This window comes from Dryobates pubescens, chromosome 23, assembly GCF_014839835.1.
Source record: "Dryobates pubescens isolate bDryPub1 chromosome 23, bDryPub1.pri, whole genome shotgun sequence".
NCBI lineage: Eukaryota > Metazoa > Chordata > Aves > Piciformes > Picidae > Dryobates > Dryobates pubescens.
Genome location: NC_071634.1, coordinates 8,573,160 through 8,594,190, shown reverse-complemented (window position 1 = coordinate 8,594,190; position 21,031 = coordinate 8,573,160). Strand labels below are relative to the sequence as shown.

At 48.0% G+C, this 21,031-nt stretch overlaps 1 protein-coding gene across 1 annotated transcript in view; it reads left to right on the top strand.

Annotated features, from left to right (window-relative positions):
- The first annotated feature begins 15,710 nt into the window (after window positions 1–15,710).
- NSD2 (nuclear receptor binding SET domain protein 2) overlaps window positions 15,711–21,031 on the top strand; it is a 78,054-nt gene continuing 72,733 nt past the window's right edge. Inside the window, exon 1 of the mRNA XM_054172400.1 lies at window positions 15,711–15,828. The gene's annotated coding sequence lies outside the window, so the exon portion shown is untranslated. The remainder of the gene's footprint in view (window positions 15,829–21,031) is intronic.

Below are 21,031 nucleotides of genomic sequence, written 5' to 3'. Positions count from 1 at the left end.
GGGTTGTTCAGCCTTGAGAAGAAAAGGCTTATCACCATGGACCAGTACATAAAGGGTGGCTGCCAGGAGGATGGAGACTCCCTTTTTGCAAGGAGAAAAGGCAGGGGGTGATGGGGACAAGTTACTGCTGGGGAGATTCTCACTAGGCTCCATAAGAAAATGTTTCCCCATGAGCACAGTTAGACAGTGGATTCCCCTACATGGGACAGTGTCAAGACTCAGCTTGGCAGGGTGCTGGGCCAGCTCATTTCAACTACACCACCACCAGGAAAGGTTGGACCAGGTGATCCTCAGGGTCCCTTCCAACCTGGCATCCTGGGATTCTGTGATTTTTGGAATACAAGTGTAATGAAAGGCTGAAGTCCAGTTGGCACCTTGCACAGAACTTTGCAGCACAAGAACTCTACCAGGACAGTGAACTGGTGTCTTTGGCTGCCTTCCTCTTTGGACTTTGTGAAGTCCAACCTCTGCCATCAGCCACCTGGCCACAGCTTACAGTCTATCTCCCTCTAGTGGGTGATGACCTGTGAAAGCCAGGAGAAGAGTCTTACAAACTTATCTTCTGCTTGCTTCCCATCATTTCCTTTCTTCAGCTGGCTATTTCCTCTGCAATCCTTCTCACAAACCCTTTCCATGTTTGCTTGATGCCTTCTAACCACCATGTCTGTTTTTCCTTTCTGTGTTAGGAGTTGGGCTGTTTGAGAGTTTCCTACTTGAATTTGATGTAGGTGGAAATGAAAGTAAAGGAGCTGCCCAAGAATTAATTTCAAAGTAAATATTCTAGAGATTGGTGTTAGTTGCAGAGAGGCATGGGAGCAATCCCAGTATGCTGGAAAGGAAAGAACACCCTAAGACCTACCTTAAATGGCTTCCTGCAGTTTGTAATTGATTTTTTTTCAGCCTGGATTCTGCCAAAAGAAATACACAGTTGGGTTTTCTTATCCTTAAAGCTGATTTATTTGGGTGGAAAATCTGCTGCACTCTGCTTAGTAGTTTGTTCTTTTTGCATTTGTTGTTGCATTACCAAAATATTAGCAGCAGAATACATAAACCAGCTGTGTTCTGTCTAAAGTTAGCTCCCTAGCAGCAACAGTTAACTAGCAGAGAGTATTCCCAGAGGGGGGCTGACATTAATTGAGAAGGATGGTGTGCAGGCAAGATGCTATGGAAATGGATGCAACCAGACCATGTCTTTTGGCTATTGACCTGCACTTCTCTCCTGTGCAGAGCATCCAGGCTGGGAAGCATTGCTGTTAGTCTGCTAAGATGGATGGAAATACATTAGGGGTGAATCTCATAGAATCATGGATCGTTTAGGTTGGAAAAGACCTTCAAGATCATTGAGTCCAACCGTTCTCTAGCTCTGCCGAGGCTGGTGCTAGGCCATGGCCCTCAGCATCACATCTCTGCCTCTTTGAAACACCTCCAGGCACACAGATTCAACTACCTCCCTAGGCAGCCTGTTCCAGTCATTGAGAAAACCCTTTCAGGGAAGAAGGTTTTTTTTATATCCAGCCTAATCCTGCCCTGGGGCAACTTGAGGCCATTTCCTCTCATCCTATCACTTGCTTCTAGGTGAAAGAGACCAACCCCCACCTGGCTCCAACCTCTTTTCAGGGAGTGATACAGAGCCAGAAGGTCTCCACTGCTTTTCTCCAGAATAAACAACCCCAGGTCCCTCAGCTCCTTCTCAAAGGTGTTTCCTTCCTCTGACTGCTCTGATGGTTTTTCGCCTGGTTACTCATACATCAAAAAAAGAAGATGAACAAGTTGGTATTGTCCAAATAAAACCCAACAGGTCTGCTTGAAAGAAGTTTTGATGTCAAGCTTTGACAATAATGCATCTCTTGGTCACTGTAGGTGACATCGAGACACTTGAAGGTGTCCAGAGAAGGGCAACGAGGCTGGGGAGAGGCCTTGAGCACAGCCCTGTGAGGAGAGGCTGAATGAGCTGGGGTTGCTTAGCCTGGAGGAGGCTCAGGGGTGACCTCATTGCTCTCTACAACTACCTGAAGGGAGGTTGTAGCCAGGAGGGGGTTGGTCTCTTCTCTCAAGCAACCAGCACCAGAACAAGAGGACACAGTCTCAAGCTGTGCCAGGGGAGGTTTAGGCTGGAGGTGAGGAGAAAGTTCTTCACTGAGAGAGTCATTCGCCATTGGAATGTGCTGCCCAGGGAGGTGGTGGAGTCACCATCCCTGGAGGTGTTCAAGAGAGGATTGGATGTGGCACTTGGTGCCATGGTCTAGTCATGGGGTCTGTGGTGACAGGTTGGACTTGTTGATCTTTGAGGTCTCTTCCACCCTTGGTGATACTGTGTGATTGTCTGTCATCTTTCTGATTAAAACCTTGACTTACCTAAATAAACCATCAGGAAAGACATTGTGCTCCTGTCCAAGTGCTTTCCAGGTTCCTTGAGACAATGACCTTGTTCTCAATTCACTGTGGCACTGCTGCTTCTCCAGAGCCACTAATTAGAATCCCAGCAGAGTCCTTCTGATGGCAAACTTCAGCGTCAGGCGGGGGACGAATGAAACGAAGATAAACTGGAATTCAGCTGAAACAAAATTAAGATCATGGGTGATGTGTTCTGAGCCAATTCTGCTCCTGCTGACACTGGTGCAATCCATATATTTACATTATTTTCTGCCATGCCATCATGCAAAACTAATTTCTGCTGTGCAGCAGTTCAGGATCATCAGCAGAGTTGTTTTACTTACATGGGTAGAAAAAGATTGTAGCTTTCGCTGCTGTTATAGCTGAGATGTCAACAGAAATGATTGCATTTCACTGTAATAAAGATGAAATGAATTCCATTCCTTCTCCTGGATCAGCAGTAACATATTTTTATTCAGCTGAGACATTTCTCAGACCTGCTGAAGGCAGGAACTGTGGACGGTGCTGAGGCAGGCAGTGGAGGCAGGGAGAAGGCACTGCACAAGAAACGTGCCTTCTGGAGCTTTGCTTGCATGGATGCACAGGACAAAAAGGAGCCACTGGCTATCAGCTTTCAAGACCAGCTTGTAGAGCTGACAGAAAGAAAAGGTTCTTCTGCTTCCAAACTGAGGACATTTGTTCTAGAATTCATTAAGACTCTGTAAACAAAGAAACCTACAGTGCCACATCCTGTTCTTTATTTGAGACTTGGTTTGGCATTAGGGAAAGTAGGAGGACTGCAGTGGGCTAAACCAAATCCTGTGAGTCCCTTTATCCCCACCTCTGGTCATAGGCAGAAACTAGTGCTTAAGGAAGGGCTATAAAAAATAGGACATACAGAGAGCAGTGCTGCCACCAGCCTGCCCTGCCTGCAGCACTGACCACTGTATTTCATGGCTACTTACAAGGAAACACAGTCCAGTGGTCTGAGCACAGAGCTGGGAGCCAGGGATCTGTGTGTTTGCCCTGCCCCTGTCACCAAGGTTACTACTGCGTTGCTGTGTCCCAGCTCCCATGGCCTCTGTGCTGCAGAGGTACACACAGCCCATGCCCACATTCCTGCTGTAGCTGGCCAGGTCTGGTGTTAGGGTTTGGAGAGATTTGAGCCTCCCTAATGAGCTGCTTAACATCTGTGAGTAACCTCCCCTATGAAGACAAGCTTCCCCCACATGCAAGGACACCTCCCACCAGATCAGCTTGCTCAAGGCTCCTTGCAACCTGCCTTTGAACACTGCCAGGCTTGGAGCCTCTGGGACACCTGCTCCAGTGCCTCACCACTCTCATGGGCAACAGTTTCTTCCTCAGGTCTCCTCAATCCAGCTTCTTGCAGTTGGAAGCCATTACCCCTTGTCCTGTCACTCCAGGCCTTTGTACAAAGTCCTTCTCCAGCTCTCCTTCAAATCCTGGAAGGCAGCTCTAATGTGCCCCCAGAGCTTCTTTTCTCCAGGCTGAACAACCCCAACTTTCTCAGCCAATCTTCACAGCAGAGGTGCTTCAGCCCTCAGGTCATCTTTGTGGCCTCCTCTAGACCTGCTCAGGGAACTCCACGACTTTCTTGTGTTTGGGGCTCCAGAGCCCCCAGATGTCCTCATTTCTGCAAGCTGATCCAAGCTGGCAGGATCATAAGGCAGATTTGAGGTATTCCTCCCCAAAACCTTGCACCTCAGGTTGAGCAGAACCCTGGAGAGCTCCTCCTCCATCTCCCTGCGGGCTCCAGCTGTGCCTCTGCGCAGGGCAAGGTTCAGTGCAAATCAGGGTTGCAAATGAGGGTTGAGTGGTAACCAAATATGTCTAACCCAGGGGAAAACTGGTGGGAAGAGCAGAGTCAGAGGGAAGGATGAGAGCAAACAGGCTGGAATGTGCAGACCCTGGAATATTGGCACGTCAGTGGTGTGTGGGAAATAAATAAATACAGGTGCTCTAGCTGTGTCCCCAGGGCAAAGGGAGTTCACAGAGCAGTGTTTGTTTCATACTGTGCTGTGAGCACAGGCCCAATATCAGAGAATCCTAGAATGGTTTGGGTGAGAGAGGACCTGCAAGATCATCTAGTTCCAACCTCCACTAGCCCAGCTTGCTCAAGGCCACATCTAACCTGGCCTTGAACACCTCCAGGGAGGGGGGCATCCACAGCCTCCCTGGGCAACCTGTTCCAGTGTCTCCCCACCCTCACTGCAAAGAATTTCTTCCTAATCTCCAGTCTAAATCTCCCCTCTTCCAGCTCAAAGCCATTGTCCCTCATAGTATCACTGCACGCCCACATAAGAAGTCCCTCCCTGGCTCTCCTGTAGCCCCCTTCAGGTACTGGAAGGCTGCTTGCTCTAAAATGTCTCTGGAGCCATCTCTTCTCCAGCTTGAACAACCCCAGCTCTCTCAGCCTGTCTCCATAGCAGAGGTGCTCCAGCCCTCTGCTCATTTTCATGGCCTTCCTCTGGACTTGCTCCAGCAGGTCCATGTCCTTCTTATGTTGGGGGGCCCAGAGCTGGACAGAGGACTCCAGCTGAGGTGTCAGAAGAGCAGAGGGGGCAGAATCACCTCCCTCCACCTGCTAGCCACACTGCTTTCGATGCAGCCTCCACCCTCAAAACACCACTGCCTTATGTGATGTGAGATGATTTTCTTTTCCATTCCTACTGCCAGCCCTTTGTTATTACTTCATTTATTAGAAGTCCTTCTGCAAGAAAGAGGATTCAGTGATTTTGCAAGCCAGCCTTATCCCTGAAATGTTATAACTTGACAATTTCAAGGCTCTTTTTTTCCAAGGCAGACCTTTGCATATATGTCATACATCGCATTGCAGATTTCATCCACCAGCAGAAAATGTTCTCTGAATGCAATATCATCTTATCAGTATTCCAGCACCATAAGCCTCCTCACTGCAAGCAGGGCACTGTTCATTACAGTGAAACTGAAAATGGAAGAGCTGCAGCATTGATTTATACGACCTTCGCTCAGGACTGTTCTAATTCTGACATAATCCCTCTGACTCAAATCCTAAACACTCTGCAATTTTGATTTATTACAGCCTGGAAAGAAGTAGCCTAGGTCTACAGCTCATCAGAATACCTTGGGTGGAAAAAAAAGAAGTGGTGTGCCAGCTCAGGAGGGCTGCAAGGAAATGCAGCTGGAGCATGTGACTTCACTCCAAGCGTTGTCTCAGGCAGCAAAGCCAAGAGTGGGGCTGGAAGGGAGTGGGAAAACGTCGTGGGGCTGTTTGCACAGACCCACTCCACCACTCCCCAACCTCTCTTGATTATACAGGGATTTATAACAAGGATAAAAGCATGTTAAGAATTTAAAGCACCAACCAATCTGTTTACTGAAATTCAAGGGAAGTGTTTATGAAAACAGCTAGTTCATGGCCAGAGCTCGATTCCTGATACACTGCACAAATGGCTGCTCCACCAGGCAGCAGTTTCCCTCCTGCACCAGTAGCATAAACCTGTCCTGTGCTGTTCTGTCCCACCATGCACTTGCTGTGGGGGCCAGGAGAAGGCTGCTCTGTGGTGTGAGGGTGTGTTGGACCTCTCTCTGCTAGCAGCTGACAGAGCAGCCCTACAGTGTGCTGCCATGGGCAGGGACACCTCTTAGTAGGCCATCTTGCTCAAGGTCCCATCCAACCTGCTGTTGAACACTGCCAGACTTGGAGCCTACACAGCTTCTCTGGGCAACCTGTTGCAGTGCCTCACCACCCTTCTGGGGAAGAATTTCTTCCTCATGTCTCATCTCAATCCAGCTTCTTCCAGATGGAAGCCATTACCCCAATCCTGTCACTCCTTGCCTTTGTGCGAAGTCCCTCTCCAGCTCACCTGTAGCCCCCTCCAAATCATGGAAGACTGCTCTAAGTTCTCCCCAGAGCCTTCTCTTCAGGCTGAACAACCCAGGCTCTCACAGCCTGTCCTCATAGCAGAGGTGCTCCAGCCCCAGATCTAAATCAAGTAGAATCTTATTGAATTGAAAAGTCCCTTCTTGGATTTTTAGGTGAAGAAAGCAGTTTTAAAAGGATAGATACAAACTCTTCACAACCAAGTGGTTGATAAATGTACATTAAAAGCTCAGTGATCACAGTTTTAATACCTTCCAGAACTGAAATCAACAGTCATTCAATGTTAAGAAGCAGAGGTCTGCCTGCTGCCCAGCCTTTGGTCTGTTAGCAGTGGGGGGTGAAATACACACTTGCCACCTCCTCTCCCACACACTCAGCTCACAGGTCCCACTGAGCCACCTCCCAATCCTGGACTGACAAATCTTTATCTTATCACCTTTGTATTTCAAATCCTTCTCTAGAGCATTTAGCATCTTCCTCTTAAAAACATCCACTGTTTACAAGGGAAGAAGAAAAGGGAAAGGGGAAAGAAAAATGGAAAAGGGAGGAAAAAGGAAAATGGAACAGGGAGAGGGAAGGGGGAAGAGAAAAGGAATGGGGTGGGATCAAAGTATTCAAAGTTAGGACATTTATTCCCTCAGTTTTCAAGAGTAATACAATGAATGATTTCTATCAAACCCTGTGTTCTACTCCAATGACATAAGGGCCTGCAAGCAGTGGACAAGAGAGCAAACTGTCATAATTTCTACAAGCAGCACCAGAATCATGCATGGTGCTTATCAATTTGATACAGTACAGCCAATATTTGGTTCTTTGGACTGGAAAACTGCATGCAAGGCCCAGCTCTGCAGAGCAGTCCTAGTGTGCTTGATTTTCAGCATGAGCTATTTATTGAATTCTCAAATGAATGCATTTATCAGTAGGAAAATCAAACCAGCAGAGGAAGCAATGAAGTCTGAGCTTTCCCAGTGGTGAATTCGTGAGCAGAATCAATCCTGGACTCAGTCTGTATCTTACCCACCAGACAACACTCACTGTCCAGTGCAATGACAGCTGATTGTAAAAGCCCCAAAGTGTTGTGCTGGTCAAGGAGATACAGATGGGAGTGAAGAGCAGCATGGCAGCTTCTTCTTCAACCAATGGCAAAACACCAAGTATGACAGATTAAGAACCAGACTTGATTAGGGTGATCATCATGACTCTCAACAACTATAAAAAGTTAAGTCAAACACATCTGACTCACTTGTTGAAGGATGCTAGCATCTGTGGAGGAAATTCAGCATATGGGCTGTCACCAGTGGCTAATCCCTCTGGAACAGGTGTGCAGCACTTTGCCAGGCCCACATCACAGCTGGGCTGGGAGCCAGGGGATCCAGCTCCTAAAAGAGATGCCCATTTGGAACAGTGGTGGAACGAAACAAGAGAGAGCACTGCCTGTCTTGGCATCTCTCCTGAGTGGCTTCCACTTGTGAATGTTTCGGTTCCCAGTAGAATTTGGAAGCCTCTCTCCAATCAGTGCACGTCAGTGGTCATATCCTACTTCTTCCCCGATGTCAAGTTTTCCTGGGCCACATCAGCAGCTCTTGGGTGAAATACTTTTGCAGCCTGGAGAAAAGGAAGCAGAGGGGAGACCACATTGCTCTCTACAACTCCCTGAAAGGAGCTTGGAGCCAGGTGGGGGTTGGGCTCTTCTCCCTAGGAACAAGTAACAGGACAAGAGGAAATGGCCTCAAGTTGCCCCAGGGGAGGATTAGGTTGGATATGGGAAGAAACTTCTTCCTTGGAAGAGTTGTGAAAGACTGGATCAGGCTCCCCAGGGAGGTGCTTGAATCCCCATGCCTGGAGGTGTTTCAAAGAGGCAGAGATGTGGTGCTGGGAGACAAGGTTTAGCATCAGCCTTGGTAGAGTTAGAGAATGGTTGCATCGGATGATCTTAAAGAGCTTTTCCAACCAAACCCATTCTGAGTCTGTTTGGAATTGTAAATTCTCTACAAACTGGGGACTTAATGTTGAAAAATATCCCTAGAATGCACAAGTAGCAGATCAGCCTAAACCTGAACATTTATTGAGCCCTTTCAGAGCAGAAAGCAGAAATACTGCAAACATGATTTCCAAATGAATGAACCAGGAACACGGACTCAGAGTCTCTGCTCTGGCAGATGCTGAACCCGGAGTCATTTGATCTGCAGCAGCACTTGGACGTAGCAGGAGGTCAGCTGGAGCAGGAGGAAAGTTTTCCCTAAAATTATTGCTCTTGTTCAACTAATCCAGAGTTGTGGCTTCTGAGTAAGAGCCAAACATTTTCTTACATTATGAGTGTTATTAATAAAATAATAAAGTCTTTTTACTGATTCAAATACACCTATTAAAAACTATGTTGGTTAGGGATGATCCCATTATCAGACCTGCCCTAGACAGACAGAACATCCTTTTCTGGAAAGGATTTTGGCTAAAATCTGAGCCACAGCAGACCTTCCAGTAGATCATTTCTGCCTGATTAAAGTCACTCCACTTGATGGAGAGTCTGTCATTGTTTATGATTACAACATATTGTAGACTCACTGTATTTGTTATTAACCTGAGCTGTAAAAACATTAATACCAGCAATCATTAAACAGGTAAAACAATGGGATTCAAACCAACCAAACCAACCCAACAAAACCCACAACCAACCAACAAAACAGAGAAGATAAAGAAAGGAAAGAGGGAAACGAAGCTGATGAAATGTCTGGCTCCCATTGATTGCCAATAGCTGCTAGTGTTAAATTAAGAGGTAATGTTACTGTCCTCTGCAGCCAAGCTCAGCCCCACTCCATTCAATAACCAATAATTTGGGTCTCTGAGTTAATAACAATTACAATAAAAGTATTCCCTGCTTTCTGGCACACTGTGTTTATTTTAAGATATTAACACAGCAATCCAAATACAACACGTAAGACTCCCTCAGGGCATTCTGTCTCACATCCCAGACCTTCTGTTTCTTTATAAGCGTTAACAGCCACAGTTCTAAGAGATATAAATAGTCTGAAGCAGAAGAGAATCTCTCTTCCCTGACAGAATCTTTATTTACAAGCTGTACAAACCTGAGCAGGTCAAACAGTCCCTTGCTGGCAGGTTACTAAGGCCCACCTGCCAAATAAACCCACCAGTGAACTCCACAGACCCAACATAAATCCAAAAAGCTCAGACAAGAGAAGGTTTTCTCCCTGGGAATCATACTGAGATGGGATGCCTACAGTTCAAGAGGGGTTCATCTTTCAGACTCAGAGTGTTTGTCTACTTGACATGCAGTCAGGAGCAAAAAAACCCCATAGTTCTCACCTTCAGAAGACCCCATTATTTAACGTTTACATCCTAATACTGCTTACAGGACATCTACATGCTGAGGGCTCCTGTACTGGTGCCATACAAGGATGGGAGGATTTAAGTCTTTAAAAGGCAAGTCTAGTTGGGTCATAAATCTTTAAAATGATGTAAGACTTAACATACATTTAATTTGCCTACACTGGTATGGGAAGGAGGTGGAGGAATAGGACAACTGATTCATTAAGCTGACCTAGAGATTAATTCTCAGATGCCACAGTAAACTTTAAATTACTATGGACCACTATCAAAGCTGAATTCTGTTCAGAGACCCAAGCTGTTCAAACACTCCTCTCAGGTAAATCATTCCCACTGAATCAATAAGTTGTTTATGTCTTTTCCTGAGTCAACTAGGCCCAGCAACTGTGCCAGTGTGGGCTTCTCCACACACCTGGCAAGAGGCCTGGTGACAATGTTTATTTTGCATTGTAAAAACCATCTCCAAAGCATCCTTCAGAAGTCTATTTGCCAGCAAGCTGGTACCTCCTGATTTACTGCATGTTTAGGGTGGCATAAGGCTGATGAAGGCAGACAGCTGTGCAGCACCAGGTTGTAGGTGAGCAGAAGTTCTCTGGCCTAAAGCTCTGATGCAGGAACTTGTGAGCCATTCATAAAGGGAGGTAGTTCACACTTGCATACCAGGCTAACTGCAGCAGTGCCTGAACTGATTCACAAACCATTATGCCTTAGAGGTGATCACAGGAATCCTAGAATCATACAATGCTTTGGGTTGGAAGGGACCTTCAAGAACTAGTTCCAATCCCCTGTCATGGGCAGGGATACCTCCTACCAGACCAGCTTGCTGAAGACCTCATCCAACCCAGCTTTGACAACTGCTGGGCTTGGACGGTCAGCAAGTTCTCTGGGCAACCTGTTCCAGTGCCTCACCACCCTCATGGGCAAGAATTTCTTCCCCATGTCTCATGTCAATCCAGCTTCTTCCAGTCTGAAGCTGTCAGCCCTTGTTCTGCAACTACATGCCTTTGGAAAAAGTCTCTCTCCAGCTCTTCTGAAGGCCCCTTCAGAAGAAAGCTGCTCCTCCCCCAGCACTCCCAAGTCCTTCACTTCAGCACCGCTGTCTAACTGCAGCACAGCTCCTGCAGGCAGCTCAGCAGCCTCCCTTCCCTCCCTGCTGGAGCTTGCTCACCCAGCCAGGGCGTCTCAGGGAACACTGCACTGCTCTGCAAAGCATGAGCCCTGGCTGGTGAACAATGAAGCCAACAAACACAGCTTAGAGCAGCGAGTGTATCGAGCTCAGGAAGGGTGTAAGAACATGGTAACATGCAAGAAACGGGTCCTACTCCTTTCAGCTTCCACATCAAAACCAGCACAGGTGAGAATTTAGCAAACCTGCTCATCCCAGGCCTCAAATCCTGCCGTTTCAGCCCTCATTTGTCAGGTACACTGGCATGTTTGCAACACCAGTATAAAACAAGTGCTGAGCACCTCCTGTGAAGTCTCCAAAGAGTTCTCAGAATTAGTGGCTCTTTCTGAAAACATCTGTCCATAAGCATTTTTTCCCAAGGCACACAGACTGAGTAGATGGGAGATGATCACAGCTACCATGCCTCAGTACAGGAAATTGCCAGCCACCACCGTAATTAGAAACAGTTCATATGATCAAATTAATCACTCACAAAAAGAGCAATTACTGTTAACAGAATAATGGCATGCCTTAAAAAAGAATGAAATTAACCTTTAGGACTGACATAGTTACCCTCACCATCCTGGGCTGAGGCAGCAAAGATTAATCTATGTGCAAAATAAGGCACTGCCTTAGCATCTGCTGCAAACAGAAGTGGCATTATCTCTCTGGCCTGGGCAACCCTTAACAAACTTTATTCTTTGGCACTGGCACAGAGAGCAAATATCAATAGTCACTTCTCTGCCAAAATGAAAAGACACACAAACACCCCAACTTCAGGGCTTCCCTTGCTATTTCATTTAACCACAGTGGGTATCTCACTGAACAGTAATTAGATGAAGATGCAGCCTCAGTCAGTAATTTGGAATGCAGGGGGAATGACCATTCAAACCTACTTTATGGCTCCTCAAAAGCTGCAAGAGTTATGGAGTTGAGCTTTAGCCTTTACAAGCTGAGAATCTAGAAATGCAAACCAAACATATTGCCAAAAAAATAATGATAATAAATAAATGCAGTTTTGCTCTCTGGTGCAAAGCATTAATTCTGATTGTGAATGAATGTCAGTATTTCTACTTATAAACGAGATTAAATGTAACATTTATCAACACAGTGATATACTCTGCTATCAATAGATAAAAGAGTTAATGTGTTTTGAATCCTCAAGCTGTGTTTCTGCAGAGATTCAATTTATTTTATTCTGAATGTCAGCAATGTTTAAATGAAGTCATATTGATGGTGAAGATAATTAGAGACATAGAACTTCTATGGATACATTTATTTGTGCACTGAAGTTACTTATACCAGGCTGGAGCATATGAGCTGCTTAGAATTGGTATACAGCTGGTTTTTATCATCCCAACACTGGCAACAGCATGGACATGCTCCTCAGCTTTCTTTTCTCCTGGCCTCTGCCTTCCCCTGAAGATGTAGCCCACTCCTTCACATCTTCAACCTTTCCTTTTGCTCCCTCAGTGACGCTTCCCTTCTCTCTGCTCAGCACAAATGATGCAAGCAGGAAAAGTGACTTTTACTCCATTCTTCTCCTACCTGAAAGTTTCTCTGGTGAACAGCCTGGTGTGCAGCACAGAATGTGATGAAGATTCATGTTTAGCTGCATATTTTCTTCAATGTTTCAAGCACTATTCAAGCTATAAGGTAGAATTAGGGTGTCTCTCATAGAATGGTTTTGGTTGGAAAAGACCTTTAAGATCATCCAGTCCAAGCATTCTCTAAACTCTACCAAGGCTGGAACTAAACCATGGCTCACAGCACCACATCTCTGCCTCTTTGAAACACCTCCAGGCATGGGGATTCAAGCACCTCCCTGGGGAGCCTGTTCAAGTCTTTGAGAACCCTTTCAGGGAACAAGTTTCTTCTCATATCCAACTTAATCCTCCCCTGGGGCAACTGGAGGCCACTTCCTCTTGTCCTGTTACTCGTTCCTAGGGAGAAGAGCCCAACCCCCACCTGGCTCCAAGCTCCTTTCAGTGAGTTGTAGAGAGCAATGTGGTCTCCCCTCTGCCTCCTTTTCTCCAGGCTGAACAAACCCAGTTACCTCAGCTCGGTTCCTCACCAGACCTGTTCTCCACAACCTTCACCAGCAACAAATGCCATCCTCTGGACCCACTCCAGCACCTCAATATCATTCTTGCAGTGAGAGGCCCAAATCTGAACCCAGCACTCAAGCTATGGCCTCACCAGTGCTTGGTCCAGGGGGACAATCACTGCCCTGGTCCTGCTGGCCACAGTATTGCTGATCCAGGCCAGGATGCCAGTGGCCTTGTTGGCCACCTGGGCACATGGTAGCTTATCTTCAGCTTGTGTCAACCAACACCCTTAGCTCTTCCTCTGCTGGGCAGTTTCCAGCAACTCTGCCCCAAGCCTGGAGCCTTCATGGTGGTGTTGTAACTGAAGTGCAGGACACAGCACTTGGCCTGGTCTTGGCCCATTGATCCAGCCTGGCCAGGTCCCTCTGTAGAGCCTTCCTACCATGAATCACTACAGTAGTAAGTACTGAATGAAAATCTGTTTCCTTTTTCTAAGTCATGGCAGAATTTATATCATTAAGCCTGAGAGAAAGTAGAAATCACATTAGTAGCATGTCAGTTACTGATAACTAACCTGGTTCCTTATGCAAGGTGTTTCAGGGGAGAAAACAGCAAGACCCTTCCTACACACCACACTTTGCATTTTCAATGTTAGCTTTACTGTTCAGCTGTGAAAGAAAAGCACATCTGTATCTGCCCTTATGTAGCAAAACAACAGGATTCACATGTTAGTATTTATGTGTTTTTTTTTTTTAAATTGATAATGATATGTCTATTTTTTCATTAGAAAACATCCCCTTTTTTGGGTAAATGGGTAGAACTGAACTTCAGAAAGCAAGCTGGAAGAGAAAACTCTTGTGACTCACTTCAAATTGGCTATTTTAAAATGGGATGGCACTTTATCTTTCTTTTTAATGCTGTAAATACTGACACCCTGTTTGTCTAACACCCTAAAGATAGTATGTATATTTTTTTACAGGAAGGCTGTAAAACAAACCAAAGTACCTTTATCACTACAGCCAGATTTCCTTCAGCCACCTAGAGATTAAGGTTTTAATCAACCAATGATTTTTTTTTTCAGTACTAAGTAATTAAGTTTGCACTGCTCAACAGTTAATTGCCACGCTGAGAATGGTGCACCCCCCCATTAAAGACATGTAAAAACACCAACAGACTCGACCATATAAATTAAGGATTAAATAAGAGGAATAATCCGAGCCTTTCTGTAACAGATGGCATCATTTCACCATTACCCATGAAGTATGATGCTGGTGTGTGCCCCTCCTCCATTATCATCTGTTTACCTTCCACAGTAGTTGTGTTAGGCCCTTAGCTACCAGGTTAATGCAGTATCCATAGCACCAAGAAACTATATGCTGGGCTGTGTCCAGAAAACAGGTTCTGTGGGCGCAGCCTTGCACAGAAAACAGGTTCTCAGGGCACAGCCCTGCACAGAAAACAGGTTCTGAGCCTTGTATTGAAAACACAGGCTCTCAGGGCTCAGCCCTGCACAGAAAACAGGTTCTGAGCCTTGTACAGAAAACAGGTTCTCAGGGCACATCCCTGCACAGAAAACACAGGTTCTCAGCCTTGTACTGAAAACACAGGCTCTCAGCCCTGCACAGAAAACACAGGCTCTCAGGGCTCTGCAAGCCCTGTACCAAACCGTTTAAAGCCTTTAGTTGGCCATTACCTGCTTCACATTATCTGGTGCGACAGCTCAGGAGAACATTTGTTCCTGTTGTAACATGACAGATATTTAACGATTTGGCCTACAAGAAATATCCCTGCTCTCAATGGGCAAATTGCAAGCAGGTGTACTTATTGTGATGCAAGCTTTAAATAAAATAAAGCACAATAACCCAGGCCGTGCTTGCAGGAGGGACAGCCTGGGTAATTCGCAGCCAGGCACACTCAGGTTCTTACAGCTATTACGGCCTCAAAATTGCCTGCAGTTGTACGGGAAGGCAAAACATTTGGCTTACATCAGGGGTCTCAGCCAGCACACGTGTAGGGCTGCTGAGGCCGGCAGGCGAGGAGGGCGATTTCAGCAGGCCGGTGATGAGCGTCCCTGCGTCCGGGACGGATATATATAACAATATTGAAAACATATCTGTTTAAAAATCAAGTGTTTTCCACCGATTTCTGCGGGGCCGGCGCGCCGTCTACGCACTCTCGCCCACCTGAGGACAGCACCACAACCAGCCAGGCGCCCCTCAGCACAGGTCAGGCCCCACAGGGCTCCCGCCTTCAGCCCCACCCTCATGCCATGGCCTTTCCCTCCCCTGGCAGCCGGCCCACCTTCCTCCTCTTCTTCCCCGCCGGTAGCGGCCCTGTCCGGACGGGCGGCCCCGCTCCTGCCATCCCCTCTCGCTCAGCGGCGGTGGAGCTGGCGCTGAGGCAGACTGGAGTGGAATCAGGGACCGGCGCTGATACTGGTGTTGAGCCTGAGGCGGGACTGAGTCTGAGAAAGGCTGGGGACTGGGACTTCGCTGAGACTGCTGCTGGTACTGTGGCTGGCTTTGGCGACTGGCGCTGAGGCAGCTCCCGGCGCTAAGGCAGCTCCTGACCGCTGATGCCAAGGCTGGGGACTAATGCAGGGACCCAAGGACTGATGGCAGAGGATGAGGCTGATCCCGGCGCTAAGGCTACTCGCAGCCGCTAGTGCGGAGGCCGAGGACCGGTGCCAACCCTGGAGGCTGCCTCTGAGACGGCTCCCGGCGCTAGGGCAGCTCCCGGCGGCCGCCGGGCCGCGCGTGCGGGCGGCTCCGTGCGGGGGGATTTGAAACAGCCGCTCCGGGGGCAGCGCAGCGGCGGCGCCCAATCAGCGGCTCGGATTTTTCGCGCTGGTTCTGGCCGGAGGAGGGGGCGGGGCCGCCGCGCAGGATCGCCGCCGCCGCCGCCACCGCCGTTGCTGTTGCCGTGCCGCCTCAGCTCCCGCCGCCGCTCCCCCGGCACCGAGCTCCCGCCGCTGCCTCCGCCCGGCTTTTGGGGGAGAAGGATGCGCTAGGGCACAGGTCAGTAGGCCGAGAGCGCGGCTGGCTCTTCCCTTTACCCTCCGCCTCCCCGGAGAAGGGAGGAGGCACCCGGGGCACGTTCCCGCAGGCCCCGGGCGGGAGGCGGGAGCGGCGGCGGCGATGGGGGGGAGGATGCTGCCGCACGGCTCCGCGCCTCGCCGCCGTCACCCGGAGCCCCCCTTTCTCAGGTTGGGACCGTGGGCCCTGCTTGGCAGAGGCTGTAGACGAGGCGTGGGGGGCTGGGGGTCCCGTCGCGGGGCGTCCGCTCCCCCTCGCTCCGGCTTTTTCTATGGCGACTCCCTCTCTGCCGGGGCTCCGCGCCCCTCAAACTTACCGCCTCCATCGCCCGCCCCTGCCCGAGCAGCCTGCCGCTCCCGTTTCCCCCTTTCCCAGAGGAAGGTTTTTTTGTTCGCTCCCCACTCTCCCCTCCCTCTCTCCCTCCCCCTCGGTACCTGGCCCTTGCCGAGGGGCCGCGGGTGCCCCCGCCGCCCCCCTCACCGCTTCTCGGCCTCTTCCCCCCACTCCCCAGCCCCCCCTCTTGTCCCCCCCTACGGAGGCTGCCGCAGGATCTCCGCTGCTGGCTGGGCCTGACTCTTGGGTGGCGGAGGAGCGGAAAGGAGCGATGCCGAGCCGGAGTCCCGGCTGTTGCGGCTTCATCCTTTCCCCCCCCTCCCCCCCTACTGCCCTCCTCCTCCTCGGCGCTGCGGGAGGTCGAGGGCAACATAAAGGGGTAAGGGAAAGGTGCCCACCCGTCCCACCTCCCCCCTTCCCCCGGGAAGGGGGGGATCAATCAGTGCAAACCAGAAAGAAAACTGAAAGGAGGTGGAGGCTGGTGGGATGGGGGGGGGGGGAAAAGCCTCCCCTAAGGTTAATCCGCCTCTTTCAGGGGTGGGGTGGTCGCAAATGTGTGTCCCCCACCGTGGCTATGAGGGTGTGGGGAGGTGGAGGCTGCTCCTGCCCCTTCCCTCCGGGTAGGACTGGGATTGTACGGCAGCAGGAGTGAATGTAACTCTGGAAATGTATGGAGGGGGAAGCCATGTTTGATTTATTCCTCCACTAAACACTGGTGCGATGATCCTTCTACTTAGACCCTTCTGCAGTCCATCCTGGACCTGGATGGGAGGAGAGCCTTGTTAGGAACATGGAAAGCAAACATTCCTGCGAAGGCGTACGGGCTCGGTGCCTCAATCTTCATTAAGTAGAAGGGGATAGGGCTCTTGTAACTTGAATTGATATTTGTGTGGTAAAAGAGCCTGGGGAACTTGTATTCCCAAGGCCACAGTTACAGCTCATCCGCTGTGGCTTTACTGCTTTGGGGGGGGTGGAGAAGGGAATTTGCCACACTTCTTGAACGTATTTATATTTGTGTTTTTGGTGGTGGTTAGGTGTTTTTTTTTCCCCTTGTTGTTTGGTTTTTTAATATGTCGGCTGAAAGGAGGAGTAAATACTAGCAGAAGTAGGGAGACAGTAAACACCGTATTTAAGCAGATTTCAGAGAAAATGGGCCTCCTGCTAACAGGCGTTGAGCGGGCAAGAGGCTGGTATCAGTCGTTGCCTGTGTATTTTGTACGTGTGAATAGTTTCCTTATTGGCATTTGCATCAAAATTGGGTGGTAATGATTCTGAAATTTCAGGAGCTAGTGCTGCCTGAACTGAGTGAGCTAAAGGAGGTCTGGTTTAAAAGGAAAAAAAAACACCACCAGCAAACACCACACACCAAAAAAACCCAAGGAGGATATGTTTGGCATTTAGCCCTTTCAGACATCTGAGGAAGGTAACTGTAAACACTGTGGGGTGGCAGTGAAGTTTGTAGTAGATTTTGCAGAGAGCCCTTGCTAGTGGTTTGTGCAGATAGATATATATATATATATGTGTGTGTGTGTATGCTTACTGAGATGCCTTAAACATGGAATGTGTGGCTTCAGTTGCAGGAATAAACTGGTTCTTTACTCAAATGTTTGTACGGGAGTAGAATCTCTGCAAATTTATCGCTGAAGCTGCTGTTTGCTTGTTTTGCTGGGGGAATTTTTGCTCAGGAAATGCAGGCTCTCAACCTTAAAAAAAAAAAACCTCCTCGATTTCACAGTGTGCTGCTATTTGACTGTGGGATATAATCATTGAATAAAACCGTTGGTTTGCAGGACTACTCAGGGCTCAGTGCTTGGAGTATATGCAAATTTCGGTTGTTTCAGTCAGCATCTCTATCCCATCTATTAAAACATGCTCGGATTTTCATCTAGCCTGCAGCCAGCAGCAAATATGGCAGATTTTTCACCACTGGGCTAGAAAAGCTGTGGATATTCCTGGAGACTACATGGCTAGTTCTTGTGAAGGTTATAGGAGCATCCACCTGCATACGCACTCAGGAAAAATTCAGCTATTAAAAGTACAGTAAAACCTCCTGGTTTATCCAACATGATTTGAAAATGTCAGGAGAAATGAGGTCATTATGCTGTAAAGGTGTGACTTTAAAGTGGTTTAGAAAATGGAAATTCAAACAGATTTCATTTTAGTTCGCTACAAATCCAACAAACGGCCGGGAAGAAGAAAGGAAAACGTGGGTTAGGATCTGTAGGGCTGTGTGCTTTCTCTGAAGGCAGTGGTTGTTTTTGCAGATGAGACTGTTACATTTAAATTACTGCCTGCCTGCAGTAGGCTGGGTATTACAACCAAACCAACCCTACTTTGTTGTAGACTGGAAGGAGAGGGTTGCTGTCTTACATTTGGGTGGTGAAATGGATGTGCCTGGGTGTCCATCTGTGTGTGTGTTTGTGTATCGAGAGAGATACTGCACCAACAAACCAGCAAAGGAATGGGAAGAGGAGGTTGCTTTTCTGTGCCCTATTGTCTGTGACCCATTCACCTCTCACTTTTGCACTGAGCCTGCTTTTTGTTCCACTGGTGTCACTCTAGTTCCCAAGCAAGGCCTTAGTTCTGCAGGCTGGTCGGTGCGTGTCTTTCCTTGTGGTCAGTCAAAGCCTGTTAACTGCATCAGGACTTCATTTGTGTATTATGTACAGGTCCACCTGCTCTGGGCAGATGACTGGATTGAGGATGTGGTTTATGATGAGGAGAAGACACCAGCACAATTCTGGCAGTGTTTTGGTCACCTCTGGTCATTCTTGCTTACATAACTCTCAGATTGCCCTTAGGTTTTAAGCAGAGAAGATGGCTGAGTGCATGAAAATGGCAAGTATTTTCTGTGTAAGGTGAAGTGCCTAGCCTTTCCTGGAGGAAAAAACTTGTCATCTCTCCTTGAGAGCACTGTGCTGCACAGTGGGAAGCATCCACTGAGTGGTACTGCTGCAAACAACGGATACCCAAACATTTAGTAATCAAACATCAATAAAGAAATGCTTGGTGGCTCAGGAAAAAAAATAATGCAGTAGATGATGATGGCTGTGAGTTGTGATATAATGTTTGTGGCTCTGCTAGTTGAGCTCTGTCACTGCTTTTCTGCAAAGACAGATGAAATGGCCTTATGGTTGAGTAAATATAGACCTGCTGTAATCCTTAAATCTAGCCTTTGGATGGAGGAGGAATGGAGATACTGAAGTGGATGTAAGTGCATCATAGAACGTAGAATGATTTGTGTTGGAAGGGACCTTCAAGATGATCTAGTTCCAACCCCCCTGCTGTGGGCAGGGACACCTCCAGCTTGCTCAAGGCTCCATCCAACCTGCCTTTGGACACTTGCAGGGATAAGTAAGGCTGTGTTTCTAGGAAGCATCACTTTACAGTTGGGATGTATCTTTAAGAAGTGTCTTCACTGAGGATATGCTGTAATCTCAGTGGTGTAAATGAGAAGCGAGATGTGGAATGGTGTCAGGGTGAGCATTGGGGTGGTAAAGTGGAGAGGGAATGATTTCCCATCAGAGCATATCATAGGAGTCCAGATTTCCTTTGGTGCATGCTTGTGGGGGAGTTGGAAGAAAGGAGGTGGATAAGCAGAGCCTCGGTGATGTGCAGCAGCCATGCTGCAGCTGGTAAATGTGTGTGACTGGCTGACTGGGTCAGTAGCTGCTTTGTAAAATGAGTGGTTCCTTGGGAGGCTTTGCTTCTCAGAACATTTTGGAAGGAGAAGAGAGAAGCTAGTTAAATTCTCTTTTCACTGCACCTTCAAATTAGCTTCCCTATGACCCGCAGTTATTTGAGGTACTAAGGCAGCCAAAGAAATGTATTTGCTTTTTTTCCCTTTCATTTTATACTGCCAGAAATTACAACAGCAGTGCACCAATTGCTGTTTGAAATGTTTTTATCAAGCTGATGGTGTCTAGCGTCGTTCTTCTGTATTTTCTAGCATGAGCAGGAAGGGGAGGCTTTGGAATGCCTTGTAAGGAGAACTTAGACCATGCTCTGTTCTGCTGCTGCTCTGGTGAACAGCAAGCTGCACCAATCAGCCAGGTTCCTGGAAAGCAGATCGCAGACAGTCATACCTTGTGTATGGTGATGAGGGGTTAATGCATATTCCATCATGCATTACTGTGCTTACAAGCAACTCTAAGCTTCAGCACCAAATAATCTATTGACATTCTGGCACATTTGAAAAGCTGCTTCTGCCTGAGACAGATCATAGGTTTGACCATAAACTAGGTTTGTTTTTTTTTTTAACCCATTTTGTGTGCAGTAAACAAATACCTGTTAATGGTGGCTGAACCCAAAGCAAACTCTCTACTGTCCTTCTTGCTAATGTAAAGAGATAATACCATTACATGGCAGTTGTGCTGATCACAGAATCACCAAGGTTGGAAGAGACCTCAAAGGTCATCAAGTCCAACCTGTCACCACAGACCCCATGACTAAACCATGGCACCAAGTGCCACATCCAGTCTCCTCTTGAACACCTCCAGGGATGGTGACTCCACCACCTCCCTGGGCAGCACATTCCAATAGTCAATCAATTCTCTTTCTGGGAAGAACTTTCTCCTCACATCCAGCCTAAACTTCCCCTGGCACAGCTTGAGACTGTGTCCTCTTGTTCTGGTGCTGGTTGCTTAAGAGAAGAGACCAATCCCCTCCTGGCTACAACCTCCCTTCAGGTAGTTGTAGAGAGCAATGAGGTCACCCCTGAGCCGCTTCTTCTCCAGGCTAAACAACCCCAGCTCCCTCAGCCTCTCTTCACAGGGCTGTGCTCAAGGCCTCTCCCCAGCCTCGTTGCCCTTCTCTGGACACCTTCAAGAGTCTCGATGTCCTTCTTAAACTG